Genomic DNA, 23,861 nt, shown 5'->3' with positions numbered 1-23,861 from the left:
TTTACAACTTTTTATACAAGAGTGGGTCATTTTTACAACGCCTCGTAAATTCGAGAATAATGGCCCACCTATGATGGGGGTTACGGGGCTATTGAGTTTAAAAAGCTCGTGCTTATGGCTTTCATTATCTGTTGGGAGATACAGGAAAAGGAAGATAGAATCTTTGGACGACAGTTTTTTAAGAGTATCTCTGCGAAGTATTTCACGTAGATGGATATTTTTTCTTTATAAAAGTAAGGATGAGGATTTGTTCAGTTGATTGCAGAAGAAATGTTTAAAAATGGATAAATTTAATTTAGAAATTTTTGTTTTATAATATTTTATTATTATTTAGGTGTATGTAGGGTAATTTCAAGATTACAGGTATTGAGATTTGGAGAAAATTATGCTTTCTGACCTCGTAAGACTTATTTTAAATATATAGTACGTTATTTTTATGTTAATGCTTTCTTGTAACTTTTATTTCCTCCGCGAACCTTTACCAGAATATAAATTAAACGAGTTCATACAGTGAACGAATCTGTAATTTAGGAAAATATATTCTGAAATTTTAAAATGTATGTATTTCAAGATTTAGAAACATATTTTCGGACCTTCTAAGGTTAGTTTAGGTAGCGCTTTATTTTTCCATTAATTCTTTCCTGTAACTTCTGTTTTTTTTTCATTGCCCTTTACTAAAATGCGAACTAGATGGAGTTTGTTGGAGTTTGCAACCCCAAAGTCGTGGGCAACTGGATTCAGTCCGTTTAGACGTTGAAGCTATTTGCATTGTAGTACATACTTAAGTATTTGTATTTCTAAAACTCTGACAGTAACGGTGCATGAATTTTGTTAAACTGTAGTTGTATCTACAAGATGCAAGGTTAATAAACCCCTTAGCTAAGTTTCACCTTTTGTCTGCGTTCTTTTGTTTATTCTCAGTTTTCGTAGTGTCTTCAGGTTTCAAATACATTGCTTTTTCTTGTTTTGTTATCCTTCCCACAATAGATGACGCTGCTCATTTTCTTTCTACACCACATTATTTCCGATAAATATATTGTTACTGCTCTGGCCTTTACACTTTTCTTTTTTTTTCCTTGGGAAAAAAAAAAAAAAAAAAAAAGAGAGAGATACGTATGCTAGACTGTACTTGAAATCCGTGGTCTTATTCAAAATCTACAATATTCTAAGGCTGATTTGTAATTTTAAGTTTTACTCTAGCCTGTGTTTCTTTCAGTTATAAATGTAACTGAACTTTATGCAAAGTACTATAAAGCACACATTTGTAAAATCCTTATATTTTGCCCTGCACATAAAATCGATTGTAGCCCCCAAAATCCCTTATTTTTATTCTAGTTATATATAGATATATCTATCTATCTATCTATCTATCTATCTATCTATCTATCTATCTATCTATCTATATATATATATATATATAATATATATATATATATATATAATATATATATATATATATATATATATATATATAATATATATATATGACATAATAAAAGCTCAAGGAAAAGCCGGAACACTGTTGATGCGTACTTAGATCCATATTGAAGAATTCTGATTGCGTAGTATGATAGCATGTTGGCTTCGTAGTATCTAAAAGACTTGGCAGTTGAGACAGTTTTCATTCCATTTTATTTTCCAGTTGACGGATATGGCCGCAATCTCTTGGGACTCTACGTATGCGCCTAGTCAAGAACATTTAGATTTTTGATATTGTTGCAATAGGTACAGAGCAGAATGACACAGCATCTAAGCAGCACAGAGGCAAAAGCTGAATTGCGTAATTATGCAAGATGGAAGCAGACGAAGAGAAAAGTTTTGGTTTGAGTTAAAAGTTTCAGTTCACAATTATTACGTCACCAGCGCTGCTCAGGCCATCTAAAAAGGAAAGGTCTAGAAATGACGCAATCGAGAGAAGTTAGTACAAATTTTAAAACAGAGAGAGGGAGAATTAAAAGTTTTACCGTTAGTTTAAATTATAATTTTGCTTTACATATTTTTTATCTTACATATATATATATATATACTTTAAAATAATAACTCAGTTAGTTTCGAACATCCAGAAGCGTTATGATTGCAACTAATCGAGGAATTTAGAGTTTTACTCTAACTCTGAAGGCCTCTAAGGTGTCTCTTTGCAATAATACTGTCGAAGCAAAGAAAACCATTTTACAGTGATAGATTATACGATGCATGCGTATTACTCATTGAGAATGCATTACATTTTTGCTTAAGAATATCCCATATTTTTTACTAAGAAATAATCGTTATTTTATGTAATAAAATTTCAGCGTATTAGGTACTAAAATTCGGTTCATTTACAAAGAAAATACCACGAGAATTATTAAGCCCATTGTCGTTAAAACATTTTTTCTTTATAATTTGTTTAAAATATCCACTATTCGTGCTGAGAATATCTATCTTTTCTTTTCAAGTATGGTTAATGAACTATTGATTAATTTTAAAACTAATATGTATATGTGAAAAAAAATCTCACATTGATAACTGAGTCAGCCACCTTAAACTCACTAAACGCTTAAAATGACGTACAGCGAGTTAGACTTGTTGTATTCGGATTCCACGGAAGTGCGATCTCATAAAAATGCAAATGAAACCAAAAAACAGTTTTGTGACAGCGAAACAGAGCGTTGACCCTTAGTTATATACCATCAATTCAGATGTTTTAGGATTTTAATCCATCTTGCGACCTCACTATAAATTTACTATCCCCTTATAACTATGGGTCCTGACTAAAACTATTTACTCCACCAAAAGTGTGGGTCCCCCTAAAACTATTGTTCGCGATCCATACTTTGAATACCACTGAGTTACACTATGAATAGGCTTTATTCACTGTGAGCTATAAAGTCATATAAACTTAAGCAGGAATTGACTTCATAAATTAGACAAAAATTTAAATGAGCCCAAGCGTAAAATATTCAAATGAAGAAGGGGAAATTTGTTTGAAATTTGGCCAAAATATCCATATGAAAACAGTCATTCATTCATTAATTCACAGGAAATTAGGGACAAAACTAAGCAACCTCCCGCCCTCGAAAAACAAACTTAGACAGTATTTTATAAAAAAAAATATCTCTATCGATTTTGAGGCCGATGCACAAAGCTGCTCTTCATCAGAAGCAAATTAAAGAAAGTGCAAAGATGACAAAAACAATCCTTAGTTTATAATAAAAGAAACGCTTAATTATTTTTGCAAGTTCTAATTTGCAAATGTAGGCACCCGAGTGAAAACGTCTTCCTGAGGCCCTTTCTTTTCAATATAACAGATATTACTGATGCGAAGTACGTATAGTATTTCTTTAAGAGACCTAATAATTCACTATATTTTCATTTAAAGCTATCACAGTAAAAATATATTTCACCTTTCTACATGGTTTGCTTTCACGTTTTCGGTATATCACGTGTTATGTAAAATATCTGCTTTTGTATTTTAAGCAAATGTTTTTTTCCTTTAGGAAAAAATCGGACTAAAGAAAAACATCTTAACAAATATAACAGATTTTTGGCAAATCTTAATTCATTAAACTTCAATGATAAGACTTAAATAATGCATTTACATTTTTTATCAGTTAAATAGTCAAGTATGTGACAGCGCCTATGCTAGTCACAAGATCCTTATATTGACATGAACTTCAGATGTGGTAACCACACAATATTAATAACTGGTGTGCAATATAAAGTTTGTTTATAAATCAAGTGTTCGCAAGAAAGTATCACGTGGTAGTGAAATTGCAAAACGATGGTCCAGTATCTGAATTTTGAGAAACAGCTTCTAAACAAAGAATATAATCTAGCTCCTTTTATAATCTTATAATTTTAAAACCTAGCGTTGAGAATTTTTTATCACTTTTACTTATTTTATATATTAAAGAAAGTTTCGGAAGTGTTCTGAATGGTGAGATGCCCCATTTGGCCTTCTGAATGTAAGGCTCTCATTGATGTTAAAGAAACAAGGATAATTCCATTTTTCCATATACAACTAATATTGTGTTTTAATTGTGCAAGAGCAATCACAATGCCTAAAATAATGTTTAATGCACTGTTTGTTCATTAGTACATAAAATAAATAAAATGCCTTATTTATTATCATTCATGAATTGTCTGCTAAAATTATTATAGCGAACAATAAATTATCGACGGAAAATTTCTCATGCAAATGAAATAATTGCTATCATAATAAAAGCACTCTTACATGTTTAAGACGAAAAACATTGCATCTGATTTTTGATACTGGGATATTGAACTGATATTTCTATACTAAGATACATGCAAAAATTACTACAAACAAGAAAGGAACGGAATGAGATAAAAGAAACCTAACGCGAGGCACTATTTAAAAGAAAATTCTTAACACATGTGCAAAGTTACTTTTTACTTCCTTGTACGAAGTAAAAAGGAAGTATTGTAATCGCGAAAAGTTTCATTCAGCATATTTCAACAAAAATATCCATTTTGACCGCTATCGAATGAAATTTAACAATGTTTTTGCGTGATATCTATACGTAAGGACAGAATAAAAGACTCTTTTCCTCCAAAAAAATTATACAACGGCTTTAAAATGAATTCTGAAGAGAATTTTGCGTGACGTCTGTACGAACGTACGTACGTATCTCGCATAACTCAAAAACGAGTAGCCTCAGAACGTTGAAATTTTGCATATAGGACTGCTATAACATGTAAATGTGCACCTCGTATTTTCGTTGCAATCGTCCGCACCAAACGTATACAAATATATTTATATATATATCCACTCTGTTACCCGTCTCAGTGATCTCAGTTTCTTTACTCTTATATGTTTGTAAATTGTACATTTTTTCCTTTAAAAATGATTGAATTATGTTGTTCTTATCTTCCGGTTAAGGGTTTTATGCCTTTAGTAAATCTGTATGCAATATCTTTAGAATTATCAACAATTTTAAAGTTGTTTAAGTGCCTGTTAAGTGACTACTATAATACTGTTAAGTGAACCTTGCGCGAGAGTGTCACTTTGGTAAACAAAAAGAATGAATTTTAAAGAATGCATTTATTCTATTGTGGTTTATGCGCTGTCGGCGAAGTTGATTGAATTCAATCCAATAAGGTTAAATGAAATGCAAGAAAAAGTGCGTATAATTTAATATTCCGTACAAGGAAGTCATGTGGTGTACACATCAGATTTTTTTTATCATTATTGCATTTTATTTGGTTTGATGTTTTTATCGTTGTTATTCTTTTATATGTTTTAAAAAGTTATCTTTTAATATTTATTATAGAATTATTTAAATTTAAAATAAAGGATTTTTAATATTTATTTCCTTAAAGGTTTCTTAACTTATTATTTACATTTTATTCAAACACGTTTGAATGGTTATCATTGAGATTATTATATTTTTAAAATTTTTTCTATTTATTAAAAAATAATTTTTACTATTTTATTCGTTAATGGTAGTTATGAATATAATAAACGTACCGTAATATAAAAATGAGCGTAAATGCACATATTTCCTTGTTTTTAGGCAATTTAAATTTTCCTATGATGTGAATAAAGTTTTAAAATTTATGCAAATACCATAAACACTAGTCAAATTATTTATTTCTGCAATTAATCTCAAATGGCATCACGTTTGTTACCATTATTTTCTTTTTTTTTTTTTTTTATATATTGTCAAATCCTTTATACGAATTCTCATTTATCTAAGGTAGCGTCAGCCCGTTTTATCTCCTATAATCAGGGTTTCTACTAAGCATATATAGCATGAGTAATACACATTCATGTTCATATTTTATAATAACATATATAAGATATGAAAGGTATCTTGTAGTCTTAAATAACGCAGAATTCCATTAAATCTGAAAGGGTTCAGATTTTAGTGATCACCGAAAAGGGCTCTTTAAAATTTAATACAGTTTATCAATAGAGATTATCAATAGATATTGCCAAGGTGGAATGCATTATTTTATAGGAGTATAAATAAAAATACTATAAGATTAACATAAGGACCTTACATATCTTCTGCATATTTCAATACTGAAAAAAATATAACCTTATTCTATAAAAATATTTAATTTTTTAATTAGATATATCATGAATTAAATTAATTTCCATTTATATCAATCAGATAAAAAAGGAAAAAAATAATATTCTTAATAACTATATATATTGCATTTAAATAGCTTAGTTTATTCATCAATAGCAAACAGATTAAATTTGAAAGATAAATATCGTACGTTTTGCAAAATGGCGTCAGATTCGCATGAAGAGTGATACAACGCAAATTCGCGATTCGAGATTAATAGTCATTTTGGGCAAAAATATATACATGTGTCATGTTACATATTTAGGAATTTTGTTATATTTTCCCCCTTTTCATATGAAAAGCGAAAAAACATATAACATAATTCTATAAAAATATTTAATTTTTTAAAATTACATATATCATGAATTATATGCATTTTTATTTAACGGAATCAGATTAAAATTAAAAATCTTCTATCAAAAAGAACTACATCTGTTGCTTTAAAATAGTTTAGTTTGTTTACCTATAACAGACGTATAAAATCTGAAAGGTACTGTTTGCCGAATGGCAACAGACTCAAATGAAAAGTGAAACAATAAAAAATCGCTAATACTCTCGAAACGTCTATCACCCCTTTTGGACTTATAAATAATATTGAAATATAAATGAGAAGCAGATGAATTTTCTGTGTCATCAGCAGTATAAAAACATATGCCATCTGTCTGGCGAACAAAGAAATTAATATTTAGAAATTTATTTTAGGCCACAAGGGAAAATTTTCCAATACTTCATTCTAAAGAAAAATTCTTTTGAGTTGACCTTTTACAGAAGTTCAATAAGATGTTATTTCTTTTTAGGTAATAGTTTTTAAATTGGAAAAGTTTGGAAATTCTAGAATTTTTTCCCTATTGGAATTGTTCTTAAAATATTGAGTAATGGATTTTTCGGAACTGTTTCTACAAGAACAATGAAATAACTTTCAAACCAATACGCGTCACTAAAGTCCATTACAGAACACACACTGTATCATCTAACACACTCTGTATTACGAAGGGAAATAAATTGTATTTAGCACTGAAAAAAATGCCTTAAATGCTTTTAAGATTAATTAATTTCCCTTTTCAATACTTTTATGATATTAACAAAACAATAATAAACTGCGAAATATTCGAAAATCAATTTAAAAGAAAATCATTATAAAGAAATTCATTAAAGGTAATTCATTTTGTTGAACAAAATGAATTACATTCAATACATCTGTAACACTCTATATAAGTTAATCACAAATTTTTAAATAAAGTGTGTTATTTAATAATTGGTGGCAAGTTTATGGGTCACAATGGTAAGGTTTATATTATCTAATGCTTTACTTTTATGTAAATTCTTTTCTGTAACTTCTCGCTTCCCTGTCACACTTAAAAAGAATGTAAATGAGATGGGCTTTGAATAATAAATGAATGTGTTACTTAAAGGGAGAGTTTTTAAAACGCACCAAAAAGTAAGTTAGCACCAAAAGCAGATTAGGAAAGTTTTTAAAACGAATCAAAAGGCAGACATCCACCTGTGTGTCGACCTACTTTTGGTGTCTGATCCTTGCTAAAGCTTAGGCCTAGAAGTCGCTGGTAATCGTTTGAAGTTGTAAGTCGTTATTAAGAGCAGGAAACGCTAAGAATAAGCAATGCTGTCATCGAGATCTAAACTTCGGACTTCCCGATTGCTAGTTAGACGTCTTTTACGATTAAACTACGAAGGCACGCGGTAAGCAGGGAAAACGATTCTTACAACCGGAGTTAGATTAGTTACATACTAAAGTTATTTGTTCCTTTGAGCGTATTCAAATGTTTATATTTCTAAGATCCGGCAATTAGCGGGGACTAAGCTTGTTAAATTTTAAGTGTATCTAAATATGTAATGCTGAAAATTATCATAATAGGAGGAAATTATTATTTGCTTATATTAAGAGATAATTTATTTTTGCGGCCATGGATTGTTTCATGTTGCAATAATCCAAAAAGAAGAAAATATTAGGTTTTTACCTGGAATACCTAATAATCTTAAATTAAATTAAACTTTTAATCACACATGTAATATTGCCAATTAAACGTTATGCCTTCGCATGTGAAATTGACATTCATACAGAACCTTAATATTGTAGAAGGAATTTAGATACCAGTTCAATCAATTAAAAAACAAGGTAAACGCCAATCACATGCTGACACTCACGAGTCCGCCATCGAAGAAAAGGACCGAGAAGAAAGTAATGATCTTGAAACATCCTAAAAGCCACTAATTATTTTTGGACAAATTGTTTGCAGAATATTATGGGACTTGTTAGGAACGAAAAATGTTTAGCTATTTTTTTTTAACCGAAATGCACCGTTCGGTCAACCTCGTGTTTCTGCCTTGTGTCTAGAAGTAAAAAGGGCGCAAGGAACTTGCTTCTGGACTTAATCCTGAATTTATGAAATATTCTTTATCCTAGCAAGATGTTCGACGAAAAAAAGCAATTATCTTGATGGGTAAATATTAAAAATGTTCACAGGTTAAACAAAGAAATTATTTCGCGTAGAGGCAATAGGAACTTGAGGCAATAGGCAGTAGGCACAAGAGGCAATAGGAACTTGCTTCGGAAAGTGCTGAGTGTAGTAGATGATAGAAGTGTCGCAAACGATACCTTTCTCTCGCCTGCTTTCATGCAACGTAATCAAGGGTATCAGCGTAAGAGAGTAAGCAACCACAAAGGCCTATTTCTAACCTCTTTAGTTGGCGTTCGTTGCCACAGAGTTGAAATAGAACTTAGAGTAAAAACGCGGGCACTTGTCTTCACACTTAGAAGGTGCAGCGTTAATAAATATTTTAAATATTAATGTTTCATATGGGACAATTAACAAGATAAATATTCGTGAAAATGAGCTCCTTTCTTTGATGTACAATCAGGCTTGGTGGTACATTAGAATACATGCCTTGGAAGTGACCATATATTAAACATATAAAATTGCGTAAAAGATCATTAAGTAAACATAATTATATGAATAATTGAGCAACATAATTATAACACACTGTATAAAAATCTGAAAGATTTCGTCTATCGTTTGGATAGCATGCTACCTAATATGCAAATAATAAACCTAACACGATAAGATCTGTTCCATTAAAAATAGAAATGTAACGAAATTAAAAATAAATTAATATGTCGAGAAAACTTCGGACATTTCGTTTCGCAGATTACCAGAATTGCAACTGAAGAATATTTGCAAAGTTTAGAACATGTTGTCCATTACCAGTTAAACGTGACCAACTATGGAGACATGAAGTACGGACTTTGCATCCCGGAACTGGCAACGCACCACTTGCAACATTTCTGTACACATTTATGCGTTCCTTTCGTGTCAATGGCAGCGCAGTTTTCGCCTTCTCTTTTTACAAGAAACGAATTTCGTTACAGGAATAGCTGCAAAGGGGTTCTTTTTGTCGCTGTCAGATGTAATTTGTAATGCAAACAATTTCCGACGCGAATGCTCAGTGGCAGTTGCACATTCGGAATCGTTCTTTTCGACAGTGGAAGAGCTTCACACAAATTAAATTGATACGACCGAGAGAACTCTGCACTGTGCACCGATAGCAGGATCCTTTTAAGATGTTTTACCATTTGGAGATTTGCCTGTGGTACTTTCAGCTTGGAAGCAATCCCAAAATACTTGAATTATTAAGAAGTAGATGTTTAAAACGTGCTCGGTAAACATTCGTGTTTGAATATTTGATCTCTAACGTTACATGCATAATATGTGGATTACAAGACTGTATATCTAAAGTTTTGAGATCAATTAATTTTTCAAGATGTTTTAGCAGAAATTATAAAGTTTGGCTTAATTTAACCTTCGTTTAGATTAATTACAATTTCTTTCAAATTGTTTATTGGTGAAAGTCGCAAAACGTCTTGAAGTGTTGAAAAATCTTTTAAGGAAATTTCCAGTTTTCGAACAGGGCTGTTATATTAGGCTCTTTAAATTCTTTAAATAGTAAGCTCCTTTCGAAGTTTGTTAGGAAATTTCACTTTTCCTGTACGTGGTATAGTGGCGTAAATGGCCATCATGTCTATTAGATGATTTCAGATTCAAATTTTGGCAAGAGAAGAGTTATTCCCGTTTCCTTGTCGAAATGCCTAATCGTCTCCAGCGATAGTACCAAAATGTGATATACGACTGTTCGTCTCCACCTGGATTTGGTAAACTTGATCTGTTATGCCTCTTCTTATTTGCCTTTTAAATGGAGAAAAATGTAGCGAATTATCGCATTATTTCCTACATACTTTCGTATTGTAAATGTTTAGCACATCTAGCTAGCACTAAAAGCTCAAGATTTGAATTTTGGCGAGTACGCCGTTTAGTTTTCATGTTTCCTGGGCCGCTTCTCAGTATATAATGGTCCGTTATGCTGACTACCGGACCGATACGTTCGCATTCGAACCTGGAAAAGTTATGTTTGTAAACGTATAGTGTATGTGTGACAAGTAGGCACTCTAAATAGACGGCGAACTGAAAGCGTCTCGAGAAGTTGGTGGTAGGAAAAGAAGGGTGGGAGACTCTTGGAAGGCTCTTCCCCCGGATATTCTCTCTCGAAAAAATTGGGACAAAATAGCCCAGTTAGTGGGGCGGGACTATACCTGTAGGATCAGTGGTGAATTTCCGGTGTCTCACCCATTTCTACCTCTACCTGTTTAATATCCCGAAATGTTTTCTAGCCAAGTGCTACGAAGAAAATGCCACGCCGCCGCGAATTTCCGATGAGAATTACTAAAATTTACAATTTTCATTCATTCAACCATGATGTATGAAGTTCTGAAATGATATTACAATCAGCGTTCTTTATCTCTCAATCATATAAAAAGAAGGAATAAAAGAAGGAAGATATTAGAAAGCCGACTGGATGTTAAACAACAAAAGAACTTATCGAAGAGGCAATGCTGTCTTCAGAAGATATAAGGCAAAGCTTAACTCTTGGGAGAATTACAATCACTTATTCACTAAATATTTGCCTTATGAGGGAACAACTGCAGACCGCAGAATATCCCGATCTAAAGAGGTGACTTGTATTAAATTTTTACGCATGGCAAGGCATAACGGCTGTAGCTGTTATGAATATATTAACGCTAAATTTAAAAAAAAATGCGCTCTTTCTAGTTTGATTGGCTTAAAACAATAGCTAGGCTTTTTGTAATATTTTGTTTAAAAATGTTATTTCGGTACTTACAGATTATCTGCTTCCCTACGAAAAGTCATCAATGAATTAGCGACACTGTTAACTGCCGAAGAACATTTGTATGTAGCTCTTTACTGATCTGGATGATAATCCCAATTCTTATTCATGGAATTTCACCGACGTATATTTACAATTTCATAGGACGCATTCCTTTTTGCTAGATAAAACAAGATTCTCCCGAAAAATCTAACGCTTACCTTCTCATCAGTCGATAAATTCCGCAGTATCTTTACAATTCATTACAGTAAAAAAATGTTTTAGGAAGGAAAACTGATTAAAAAATGGTGTTTAGATTATAGGGTTTCCCTTTTTTTGCATAATAAATTTATTTTATGTTGATACCGTTACTGAACTTCTCAACTTCCCCTCACATTTTCTCGCCAGGATGTAAATTTAAAGTTAAGTGAATTATAAACGGGTGAATCTCTGAGTTTATTCAGAGCGTATTTGCGCTAGCCAGCGCACTTTTCGTTCTTTCGCTGTTCCTCTAGTAAGCCTCTTGGCCATTTCGGATCATCATCACGCCTGTTAGGTTTTTGTGAGTTAACCTGTCAGACATAACTTACGTGCTATCCAGGACTCCTTATTTTAGATTTTTGACTTGAATTATATTCTATGTTTTAGTTTCACTGCAAGTTGACAGTGCCATTAACAAAAAGTACGTGCCTTTATGTTAATTATTTAAATTTAATAAAGGTTTACTTTCACCCTTCTTCTGTGCTGGTATTTATTCACGCCTGTGCGAGAATTCACCAAGTTCATTTTAGGATCTAATTTAATTTATATGGAAAAGCAGGGACAGACCCTACAAGATGAAGAGTATGGCACAAGCATGCGTGGACTGCTTGTTGTTCCGTGCATTTTGTAAAATGCGCCAGAAACCTTAACAATTCATTCTTGAAACCGAGGGTGCGGATATTCAGATATTCAGACTGTATTCTTATTTTTATGTTAAATCTTTCCCGCACTTCTAGTGTTTTGTGCACTTCATCAGCATAATGAACTGATATCTAAGTACGTGTGAAAAATTTAAATTTGAGAAAGCGAACTGAAAACCTTAACCTTTAAGTTAATGATGGAAAATAACAAAGAAATTTCGCAAGGAAACTCCTTTGTTATTGTCTGCATCAGCGCTTTTGAGGCCAGCTGGTGAATTGGTCTCAGAAGAAGATTAAATTAGTAGTTGTTGAATAGGGAAGCCAAGTTGTAAGGCTTAATATGTAAACTTTAAAACATAATGATTCTTCGTATCACTGTGCTTGTCTAGATTCAAAACGCCGAATTTGTGTTAGTTGTGTTAATTTGCTTTAGTTCTGTAATTTCAAGCCGAGGTGTAAGTACATAGTTTTGCTGTTTTTAAGACTGTTGTAGTTATCTAGTGTTCTGGTAGTGAAAAGTTATGACGCTTTGATAAACTCTTTTGGCAATCTAGCTATCTAGACTAATGTTTAGATTGAATTAAATTGCGTTTAAAATCAAAATTCTAAAATGATTTGCAAAACTTTTAGCCTCAGTGTCTGTAAAATATTTTCATATTAAATTATTTTTAAATCATTTCTATGTGAAAAAATATTTAAAAAATAAATTTAATTATTTGAGAATTTTAAATTTATCTGCCTTTCTTCAATTATATTCAAGAAGAGTAATGCAGGAATTGTATTACGAAAGAGACGTACTGTTCAAAATTTCTTGTTCTTCATGTTTATAAAGCAAGTTGCTATGTATATATATATATATATATATAATTTTATGTATATATATATATATATATATAATTTTATGTATATATATATATATATATATATATATAATATATGTATATATATGTATATATGTATATATGTATATATATATATATATATAATATATGTATATATATGTATATATGTATATATGTATATATGTATATATATATATATGTATATATAATATATGTATATATATGTATATATGTATATATGTATATATATATATATGTATATATATGTATATATATATATTCTTTTTTATACTGCAGTATTATATATATATATATATATATATATATATAATACTGCAGTATAAAAAAGAATACTACATACATACATTATATTGCAGTATAATAAAGAATACTACATACATACATTATATTTCAGTATAATAAAGTACACTTTAGATATTAAAAAACTTCCAATTTTGTGTTTGATATTTTATACCACGATTGGATTTTCAAACAGTATGTAAGTAGTGCCATTGCTTTTGTCCGCTTAGCCAATATGTCTCGGAACGATTCCTTACAAACATCAAAAAGAGTTTTCCTTTTGTTAGGAACAAATATTTACTAAAGAGTTTAAAAAAAGGTTTTATTTTTTTTTATCTCATTCTCCATCTTGAAGCAAACATTTTAGATTATCTAACCTTTCTTTGATAGAAGTATTAATGTACATTGAATTGATAGCTAGACGGCAAAGTCACATTTTACTGAGCGACAACTATCGCCTCCCTATAGACTTAATTCAAGCACTTGTATTAAATAGGAGCAATATGATAATAATAAACCAGGAAGAGGCGTGAATACATATATGTATTTAAAAAAAATAGCAGATACGCAGAATGATAAAACAGGCTTTCGACTTCATTAGAAAACAGTGCTTGACGTTTGATATTCGAATTGTTGCCCGTAGTCGTGAAACGTTTCTGCGTAGCTATTAGTATAAAGAATTTTTTTCGGATAATTTACCAGTGTAACTTCCCCCCCCCGGGGTCGACGTAGAGAATTCTGCGAAGCTACTGGCTAGGATCTGTACCTAGGCAGTCTCGGCCACGGGGGGTATAAAATTTATGAACTTGGTAGTTCTAAAGGCTCTGGGAAAGGTCACTTATTGGCCGGCCTCGGGGTCTGGCATGTTCTGAGCGGTGTGGAACCGTAGCCGGGGGGCTTATTGCCCCCGGTTTGCTGGGTAACAGCCCACTGCGACGGGCTCGTCCATGAGGCTGGCAGGAGCAATTGACGACCAGTTCTGCCTGGTGCCGTATCCAGGTGGTGCGCTGCTTCCCTGGAAGGGTAATAGTGGAGGTTGAACCTCCAAGAAGTGCCCAAAGAGGGAGTAGACCCGTAATGTGATTTAGTTCACGAGGCGGGGCAGCCAAGAACTTACTTACCAGTGTAGCTGTAAAGATAGCTACTAAAGAAGTAACATTCTTGGCATTGTTCTACATTTGTGTAAATATAGTACTTATATATAAATATAGTAGTTGTGACTAATCTCGCTTGTCTGATATTAGAGCAAGTCCAAGAAATTCATCGGGGCAAGAACTTAAGAATGCGCCAGCCTTAAGTACCATACCGATGACATGACTTTGCTCAGTTCCGCTCCCAGGTTTGAAGGAGAGCATCCCGGGGAGGACAGGCCCGAAGGTCTCCCGCATCTCTTTATCTAACACCAACTTCTCAAGAGGACATTGAAGTCGCCACATATTTTGAGCGTCTCCAAGCCGCATAGACATTATACATTTACAAACCTCTATGTCTTGTCCGGGATCCGAATCCAGACCCTCCGCTACGGTAGTCAGAGTCACTAGCCACTATTGCTTAGTGTCACTAACTACTAACATCCCGATTGGGTTGCACGTGTTTTATTAATTGTATGTAAGTTCCTAGTGTTATGCTCTGTTTTAAGTTCATTTATTTTAGTAATTTGCATATTTGTAGTGATTTTTATGAAATAATTTTTCGTGTATGCTTTCTATGAAATTATCTTTCGTGTATGATGTTATGGCGCTTAATCGAATAACCGTTTACTGCTGTACCATTTAATTCCTCTTTTGTCAAGCAGTTTCTAAGGAAAACAAATGTCCCAATTTTCGGTTATTTCCTTTGTTCACGCGATTTGATATCTACCTGAAGAGTACTTTTTCTTCCTTCAAGTGAAGTTTCCTCTCAGCTTATAAAGTGTGCAAATTTTTAGTTCAGTATTACGGAAGAGATTTAGAAAACAGAAGCCAGAAGATTTTAATCAGAGACATTAAAAGTATTCCAAATGTGAATGCTGCGGAGGAATTCAAGCAGCTGTATCAACGACTTACGCATAGTGCAGACGTACAGTATCTGCATATCAAAGAATAAGAACTAAAAATATTGTTTAACTTTCGAATTTGCACGAACTAGTCCTAACCCTCGCGGACGCAATATGTATATTAAAAGCATTCCAAGAGAAGGGCAATACTAGAATTCTATCACTTTACTAGCCATAGAAATTTCCCTAGGTATCTGTTAATTTCAGCTCTGAGATCATTAAAATACCTTTTTGCATACTGTAGGAGTTTCAAGAACTAGATTTATCTTCATCGTTGTCCTATTACTCTATTCCTATGATTTAAAAGAATAAATGGGACTCGAAGAACAGAATAGTTTCTTTGCCATGACAGGTTTTTTATTTTTTATCTACTATTATTTGCTTACATTGTTACATATTTTGTATTTCTGATTTCAGACATCTTTTCTATAACCCGCGATTAAATTGTCAAAACAGTCAATTCTCCCCCCAATAAAAACAACACAAATCACGATTTATAAATTTTCAAAAAAATTTTTATTCGGCGTTACTTTCTTGTATGAAGTAAAGAAATTGTAATTGCAAAAATTTTCGGGTATCATATTTCAACGAAAATATCCATTTCACCCATTCTCGAAACTATTTGAATTATGTTTTTGTGTGACATCTGTAGGTACGGGCGGAATAAAGGACTGTTTCTACCAAATAGGATTGTAAATTGGATTTAAAATGGCAGAAGAGATTTTTTTCCCTGACGTCTGTACATACGTATGTATGTATCTCACATAATTCAAGAACGAGTAGCTATAGAAATTTTGTATATGGAACTGCTATAATATATAGTTGTGCACCTCCATTGCAATCGACTGCACCAATCATATATATATATATACTATATTCTCACTCAGTTTCTCGGTTCGGTGAGTTTAATTTTTTTATCCTTATATGATGGTAAATTGTGAACTTTTTTTGCTTTAAAATGTTTGAAGTATGTTGTCTTATGTTCCGGTTACGGTTTTTATGCCTTTAGTTAATATGCATGTAATAGTTGTAGAATCATTAACAATTTAAAAGTTTAAGTGGGACTTTAAACCTGACAAACCGCCATTTGTTTGCATTTAAAACTCAGTAGAATAGTGAATTAAGTCCTACCTTCTTTCTGTACCTTTAATGCCTTTTTGTTGAGTAGGGCCAAAAATAAACTTCAAGCTTTGTGCCCCGAAAAATCTACATCTTTGTCCCGATGGCCGAATTGTTTGGTTTTGTGTAGAAACTGTAATTTTAATTTTTAAAAATTTGTTAAATGTTTTTTCAACTGTTTTAACTGTATTTGGTGTTTTTCTGTATTTTACAATATTCAATGAAGATGTTTTGAATTTTTATGCATTTTGTCTTTGCCATGAAGTTAGAACTGAATTAATTGAATAAAAAATAATCTCTAATGAAATTGGAGGAAATAAGTTTAAATGAAATGATTCAAAAAACCTGTACAATTTAATAGGCCATGCAATGAAGTCATGTGGTGCACACATCAGATATTTAATTATAGTCAACAGCACTAAACTTATAATTTTAATATAAAGGATAATCCAACGCCCTTACAGTAATTGGCTGCTTACTGCATATCTAATATATGTGCAGTTTATTATGTTGATGAATTACGAAAAACTTTCAAACTTATTGCAAAGTTTTAGTTAAAATATTCATGGAAAGTTGCAGAGTTGCACTCTTACACTCTTTCATAATTTGTAATGAGGAATTTAATATTCATAAAGTACCTTTATAAAGTTTCATAAAGTTTAATCCATAAAGTTCCTGTCTAGACAAATTTTTTCAAACGTTACGTTTGCTGAGACCTTTACAGACTCTTTAAAAGAGTTATGGTTTCCTGTGAATAATAGGTAAATGTTCGAAACTGCTCCGTTTTGTTCATTCCGACAGAAAATATTATCTCAAAGATTTCGAAAAAGGCTAGCGGAAAGACAGAGAAAGGCGTTAAAAAATAAATATTGCGTTAAAAACATTGCGGTAGTTTTCCTCTTTCTTCTGCAAAATGTTAAGAAAAAAGTACTGCTGTTAAATACTGAATCACTTATTATACAGGGAATAGATACGTACTTGATTCATTAACCATTATTTTCATGTTCGTAAATTTATCTCTACTATTAATTTCTTTTTTAATCGGGCGAGAATATTTCATTTTTAGAATTGTCACTTGTTGCAAGCGTCTGTGAACGGAATTCTTTAAAATATTTGAAACAACAAATTATTGGAGAATTTGCTAATTACCTATAAAATGTTTTCTCTCTCCTTTCAACTTGCAAATTATGGTGTAACGGTAGCACGCACGGCACGTATTCGAGAGGCCCAGGTTCGAGTCCCGAGGAAAGTATTGCTCATTTTTCACATATCCTGCTTCAAAATAGCCTAATGGCTTTACAGTGGCACCCGAAGTAAAAGGGGATTGACAATAATTCGTCACCACGAGGATTTGACAACCGGGTCCGCTAATCCCCAGTCTCACTTTAAATGGGGGAGTATATAAGGTATTTTCTCTTTCCTTCGAATATGCCTTTGTGATGTAATAGTAGCAAAATCAGTGCATGAATTTTCGAGACCTTCAAGTTCGAGTGCCAGCAAGAGTATTGCTCAATGACTCAATGACATAGTATTTAAAATTTTATTACTGAATTTGCTGTTTATTTGAATTTTTTATAATATCCATAACTTAAAGACCACATTACATCCATAAACAGGTGTTTTACTTCTCTCATTAGTCGATGATTTTTGGCTCTAGTAGATATAGCACGGTTCTGCCAAGTTCTATCCTACTTTTTGATCGCGATATAGTTACGGATGGTAACAAACAAATCCTTCACGTCTGGTATCACTCTTTTCTCATTAATATACTCGTAACACAGTATATACTTCAGATGGCATATTTAAGTTTCAATGTGATATAACACGTGGCTTTTTGTGCTATAACACGTGGACACTGAGGATTTTGCCTTTCCTATGTCCTTAACACTTTGTAATTTAACATCTTGATTGTATTCTGTTTAAGTCCCTGAATATCCGAAGATGTCCTCGATTTTGTTGACACTCTAATCTTAGTTATTTGAAATTTTGAGAATATTTGTATATTTTAGGTACTCGTATATTTGAGTATTCGTATATTCGTGTATTCGTATATTAAAATATTTGAATTTTTCGAATGTATTTCGAATATTCGCATTGTTAAGCATTTTAAGGGGACTCATACACCTTAAAACGCATAAGATCTTCAAATATGTGACTGTTTCATGAATTGAGATAACTTACTTATTTTAAAAGCAATTACTTCCAACTTTTAAAAGCTGACTACAAAATATAGCTGCTTTCTGAAATAGTAATCAGAAAGTTTGTGTTGCCATAAATATTTTTATAATTTAATACGCTTTGTGACGAAATGTTTCGTCATGTTTCCACCTTGCACGCACAGTTTAAAACATTCTTTGGCATAATTTAATTCCATATTTAATATATAGCTCTTACAACATTTAGAAACTACTGTGAACCAAACATTCTAAGAATTTCATGTTAAATTATTATTTTATTTGGAGTTGAGTTTATAAAATGTATTTTATTAAAAAAACCTGTAATGTTTTCGTCCATAAAATTTTTTAATATTAAAATATTAATCATATTTTTGGTTGAGCTAGAAAATAATGCCCATATAAAGAATTCCATTAAATTTCAAGTATGTACCGTAAGCCATTTTTAAAATATCATGCGCGCAATGTGGAAACATGATGAAAAATTTTGTCACAAAGCGGAATCAATTACAAAAATATTTGTGGCAACACAAACTTTCTGGTTACTAGTTCCCAAAGCAGCTATGTTATGTAGTCAGCTGTAAAATGTTGGAAGTAATTGCTTTTAAAATAAGTAAAATATCCCAATTCTTGCAACAGTCACATATTCGAAGATCATAAGGGGTTTAAGATGTATGAGCCCCCTTAAGGGTGCTTACACTGTACACTGATAACTGGGCATGGAGTCAATTCCACGCATCCATGCTGACTGCAAGGCAGTTTTCGCAATTTTCCAAAAGTTTAACGTAGAACGAGTCAATTTCTCTTAGGAAGTACTCCACGAAAACTTTCCTACCCTTAGGTGTATAGCGCTCGCGTGCTTTGTCATAATCAAATAAAACAAACGTAAAAGGTTGTATACTGGGGTTTAACAATTAGCAGTGCAAATAATGCTGTGAAGATGTTAATAAGACTATTTATACATTTTTAGAACGATTTTGATAACGAGTTAAAAACGGGAATAAATATTTCTGTTAACAGCTTATTATTTTAAATGAGAAATAACGTCTGCTATTTTAAATTTATTCTGCTTTCAAAATGTCGCATATAAACAAGCTGAAGATTGAAAGATATGTCTTTGCGTTTTCTGAAGAGAAATATTTCTGTTCTGTAATTCAAAAACGTTGTGAAATGTATAATATTGAAATTTCTAAGTGCAAAATAAGCAACATTATTAATCAAAAAGGAAAAACCGTCAATCATTAGTTCAACACGGCGACTCCAAACAAATACCGAGTACGTACTCTTTCTAATGTTTGTAAATTTAAATCATTGGTAACAAAATCATTGGTAACTACATTCGTCGAAGTAGAAATCAATAGCCAAACCTTTAAATACATCTGTTACAATAATAAAAAAAAATAATAAACCAAGATTTACAACTAAAAAAAGCTAAAAGACATAATGCTACATAATGTTCACCAGCTTTTGCCGAACCATGTGGCTCAACGGATAACAATTTGTAGAACACTGTATAAGGTATTTCTCTCGCCTCCCTAGCATGCCTTCGTGGTGTGGTGGTTTACACACTGGGCGCGTATTCCAGAGATCCGTGGTTAGATTACCGGCGAAGGCGTTGCTCATTTTTCACATCTCCTGTCCCCCCCAAAAAAAACCTAATGTCTCAACAACTGTGTAAACATTATTCAGAAAACGATAAATAGAAATAATTGTGATGTTTGAAGAAGTATGCTTTTACCTAATTGACAGCAACAAAAAAGATATATTTATTGTCAAAAGCGATGAGAAAAAAAATGTTGAATCTTGGTTCCATGAGTTCCGTCGAAGAAGCAAGGGATTTATGTTTCTCTCAGGATTCTCTTACAGTGAGAAATCAAAAGTGGGAAAACTCTTAAAAATCAGCTCAATATACCATCAAGAGAAAGTTTTATATCCGTGATTTACAGAAGAAATTCCATTTCTTATCCCGATGACTTTCAAAAAGTAAATTCATAAAGGCAAAACAACATTTCAGTTCTTGAACTTTTCACAAAAATAACTCTTACAGCTCTTCTCTGTATCAGAGTACAATCAGTAGATACTCTTCAAACTGATAAGAACTCTAAACTCAACGCTATGGAAAGCGCATATAAAAGGCGAAGTTCTCACGGAGATTGGATTGGATTATTCAATTATGGCAAAGCACACGAGAGCTATCTGCCTAAAGGAAGCAATAACTTCGTGGAGGACTTTCTAAGGGAAACTGGCTCGTATACACGTTACACGTGGGGAAAACCACGAAAACGCCCATGCAGCCAGCCCGTTCGTGGGATTCGAACCTCGGACCGAACTACCAGTGTTCAGCGTCTTTACCGCTCGGGCGCTGGTGGGCTCTCACGGAGATCTCTCAGTACTCGGAGCACAACGCTGAACTGAATAACTGAGAACTGATGCTATCTCTGTACTTATACGGTTTTCTCCCGGCCGCCGAGAAATCTCTAGCACTTTTCATATTTCGAAATAACTTGAAGGCATATATGGTTAAAGTTGCATAAAACAGTCGGATATAGCTACACATACATCTAGAGATTAATTAGAACTATTCAATTATATTAAAAGTTACAGTTATACAGGGACCGGACAAAATGTCTCCCGAAATGGTTGCCCAGTTTGGTAATTTTTGACGGATTTTCTCCAAATCTGACGACAAAAATTACTCGCCAAAACCATCGCTAGCTTCGGGATATTCTCGTCAGTTTAGAAAGATTGCCATTTACCTGAATATTAAATCAACATACCCCTGTAACCTTATTTTTCTGGCAGAGATTCACCCTCTTCAGACTTTTCATGTTACATTATATCTAACAGTATAAGTTAGTTGGAGTTATTTGCAACAATATCTTGTGTTTTCGGAGCCTTGCTACCCGTGGATTGTATTATAAAGACCTATAACCAGCTTCTTATTATTTGCAATGAAGATTTAACGTCGAAAGAATTTCTTTTTGATTTTATTATACTGGAAGAGTCATTTTGAAAGTGATATCTATTGAAATTCCAAACTTATCGAACAGATTGGGAGACAGAATGTTCAAAATATAAGTCAACTTAGAACCACTTACTTTCCCTATGGCACTTACCTTTGTTGAAAACCATTATAAAACTTCAGGCTTAGACTGAAACCAACTGAGAATTAGAACGGGACTTGAGTTCCCGCAAATGGACAAATTACCACTGCTTTACTAAAGAAAGCAGTAAAGTTATTAGCTGCTCGAAGATGTGGTATCGGAAAAATTCTCCCAGGATTAGAATTAGAAGATGCGTTTTTAAAAGTAACCATGATAATGAAAGGTTCTGGTAAATCATGTGGCAATTATTTTATTGCACACTGAGGATTCATATAGATTTCATTTGTAAGTACACCAGATGAGCATAAAGAAATTAACACTTTATTGACATAAGTAACAGCTCTAATGCAAGATAAACAACTATAAATGGTCAAAGACAATAATAGTTCATTAAAGGTTTTTACAGAATGCAGTATAACATAATAATGAACCGCACAGAAGCTCAACACAGCCACAGACTGTAAATGCATAACTGAGCTGATTGATTGTGTCTTGCAACATAATCATATTTAAAAGATACCTGAGCGCATCTGAAAGTTTCAAGAAAAATCGCTCCTAAGGCTTCAAAAATTCATTTTCTGGAAACTCTAGAATGTCGCCAAGCTGTCATTGAAAACTTTCGTTAAGACATGCGGGAGAGTTTTTGCTCATATCTTATATTGTAATGTACCTTGACAATTCAAACGTCAGTCGACTCAAAACCATAAGGTTGATATCGTAATAATCAAATCAAAATTTTAAGAATAAAATAAATGGCTACAAACTCGATTAAACCAAAATACGCAATAAAATTATAGCATAAAAGGAATAAATAAGCGAACATAAACAAATTAAAAAAAATGCACACATGAAAAAAAAACTTATAAAATTTAAACACAGCTCAAATAAACATAGACATTTAGAACAAAACTGCAGCATTTTTCATTATTTTGAGCATTAATCTGTATGATTCAGGCAATCATTTGCAATCATTTTCAAAAAGAGTCATGAAAGTGTAAATAAATATTCTTTCTCTAGATGCATTTGAAAACGCTTTGACCTTGTTACAAAAAACATATTTTATATTTTATAGGATTCATTTCTATGACAAAAACATAAAAATCTACAAAGCCATCATCTTGCCTCAAGATTCTACCACGTAAATAATGAATAGTGAATGTATACAATATATTTGGATCACATCTAAGCGACCAGCTGTCAGAAAGCACCCCGGCTGCCCATCCATGGCGTTTGTTGCCAAAAAAAAAAATGTCAGCTTGTTTTTATTACATATTTATTTATTCAGACATACTCTTTATATTTTGACCCCCTATGGAGAAGTGGCGAATTTCATGAGGCAGTAATGCTTGGTAAGTACCTGTCTTGATACCAGTGAGCAATCATTCATCTTTATTTTTTTTTTTTTTTTCGTAGTGGTATGTCGTGAGCTGACATATGAATTTTGGATAGATGACGATGAAAATCTCAACATGTGGTGCCAAAAAGGAAATTCCGAAGAGAATTTTAAAAGCGCTTTTTTTAGTAAGTTTTATAAATGATGACTGTATATTTAGGATTTATTTCAACGTGATTCTCATAGTTATAAGAGCTATGAAGAAATATCCGCTGACAATCAGCCATTCCAATGACTATACTGACTGAAGAATACTACTAAGGCAACGTAACTCTGAAAATAAATGTATATCTTTGAAGAAAAAAAAATATCACACGATATGTTTATCTCATCAAAAATATATGCACATTTTCGAAGCCATACTTACTTGGGTAGAACCATGTTACTTGGGTAGAAACATTTTTAAGTGGATAATTTATATTTTTGTATGCAAGACAAAATATTTTACCTATACTACAAGTATGTTTCCTTCAATGTTATATTTCTCAGTGAAAATTATTTATTGTAATTATTACTTCAGATTATTATTTATTTTTTAAAATGCTTTATTATTCAAAATTTATTCTTTGAAAATATTTTACACTCTTTTATCTCTCGCATTTATATGTAGCCAACCGATTTCCTATAAAACGTTTTGCATATTTGTTATATAAATTTTGTTATTGAATTCAGTCTAAACTGGCATCCTATTGGTCAATAATAATGTTGATGCGCTAAATAGGAGAAGATAAATAACTTTC

Source organism: Stegodyphus dumicola, chromosome 2 (assembly GCF_044657685.1).
Source record: "Stegodyphus dumicola isolate Sdum_Otavi_A_Nest chromosome 2, ASM4465768v1".
NCBI lineage: Eukaryota > Metazoa > Arthropoda > Arachnida > Araneae > Eresidae > Stegodyphus > Stegodyphus dumicola.
This window is presented reverse-complemented; position numbering follows the sequence as displayed.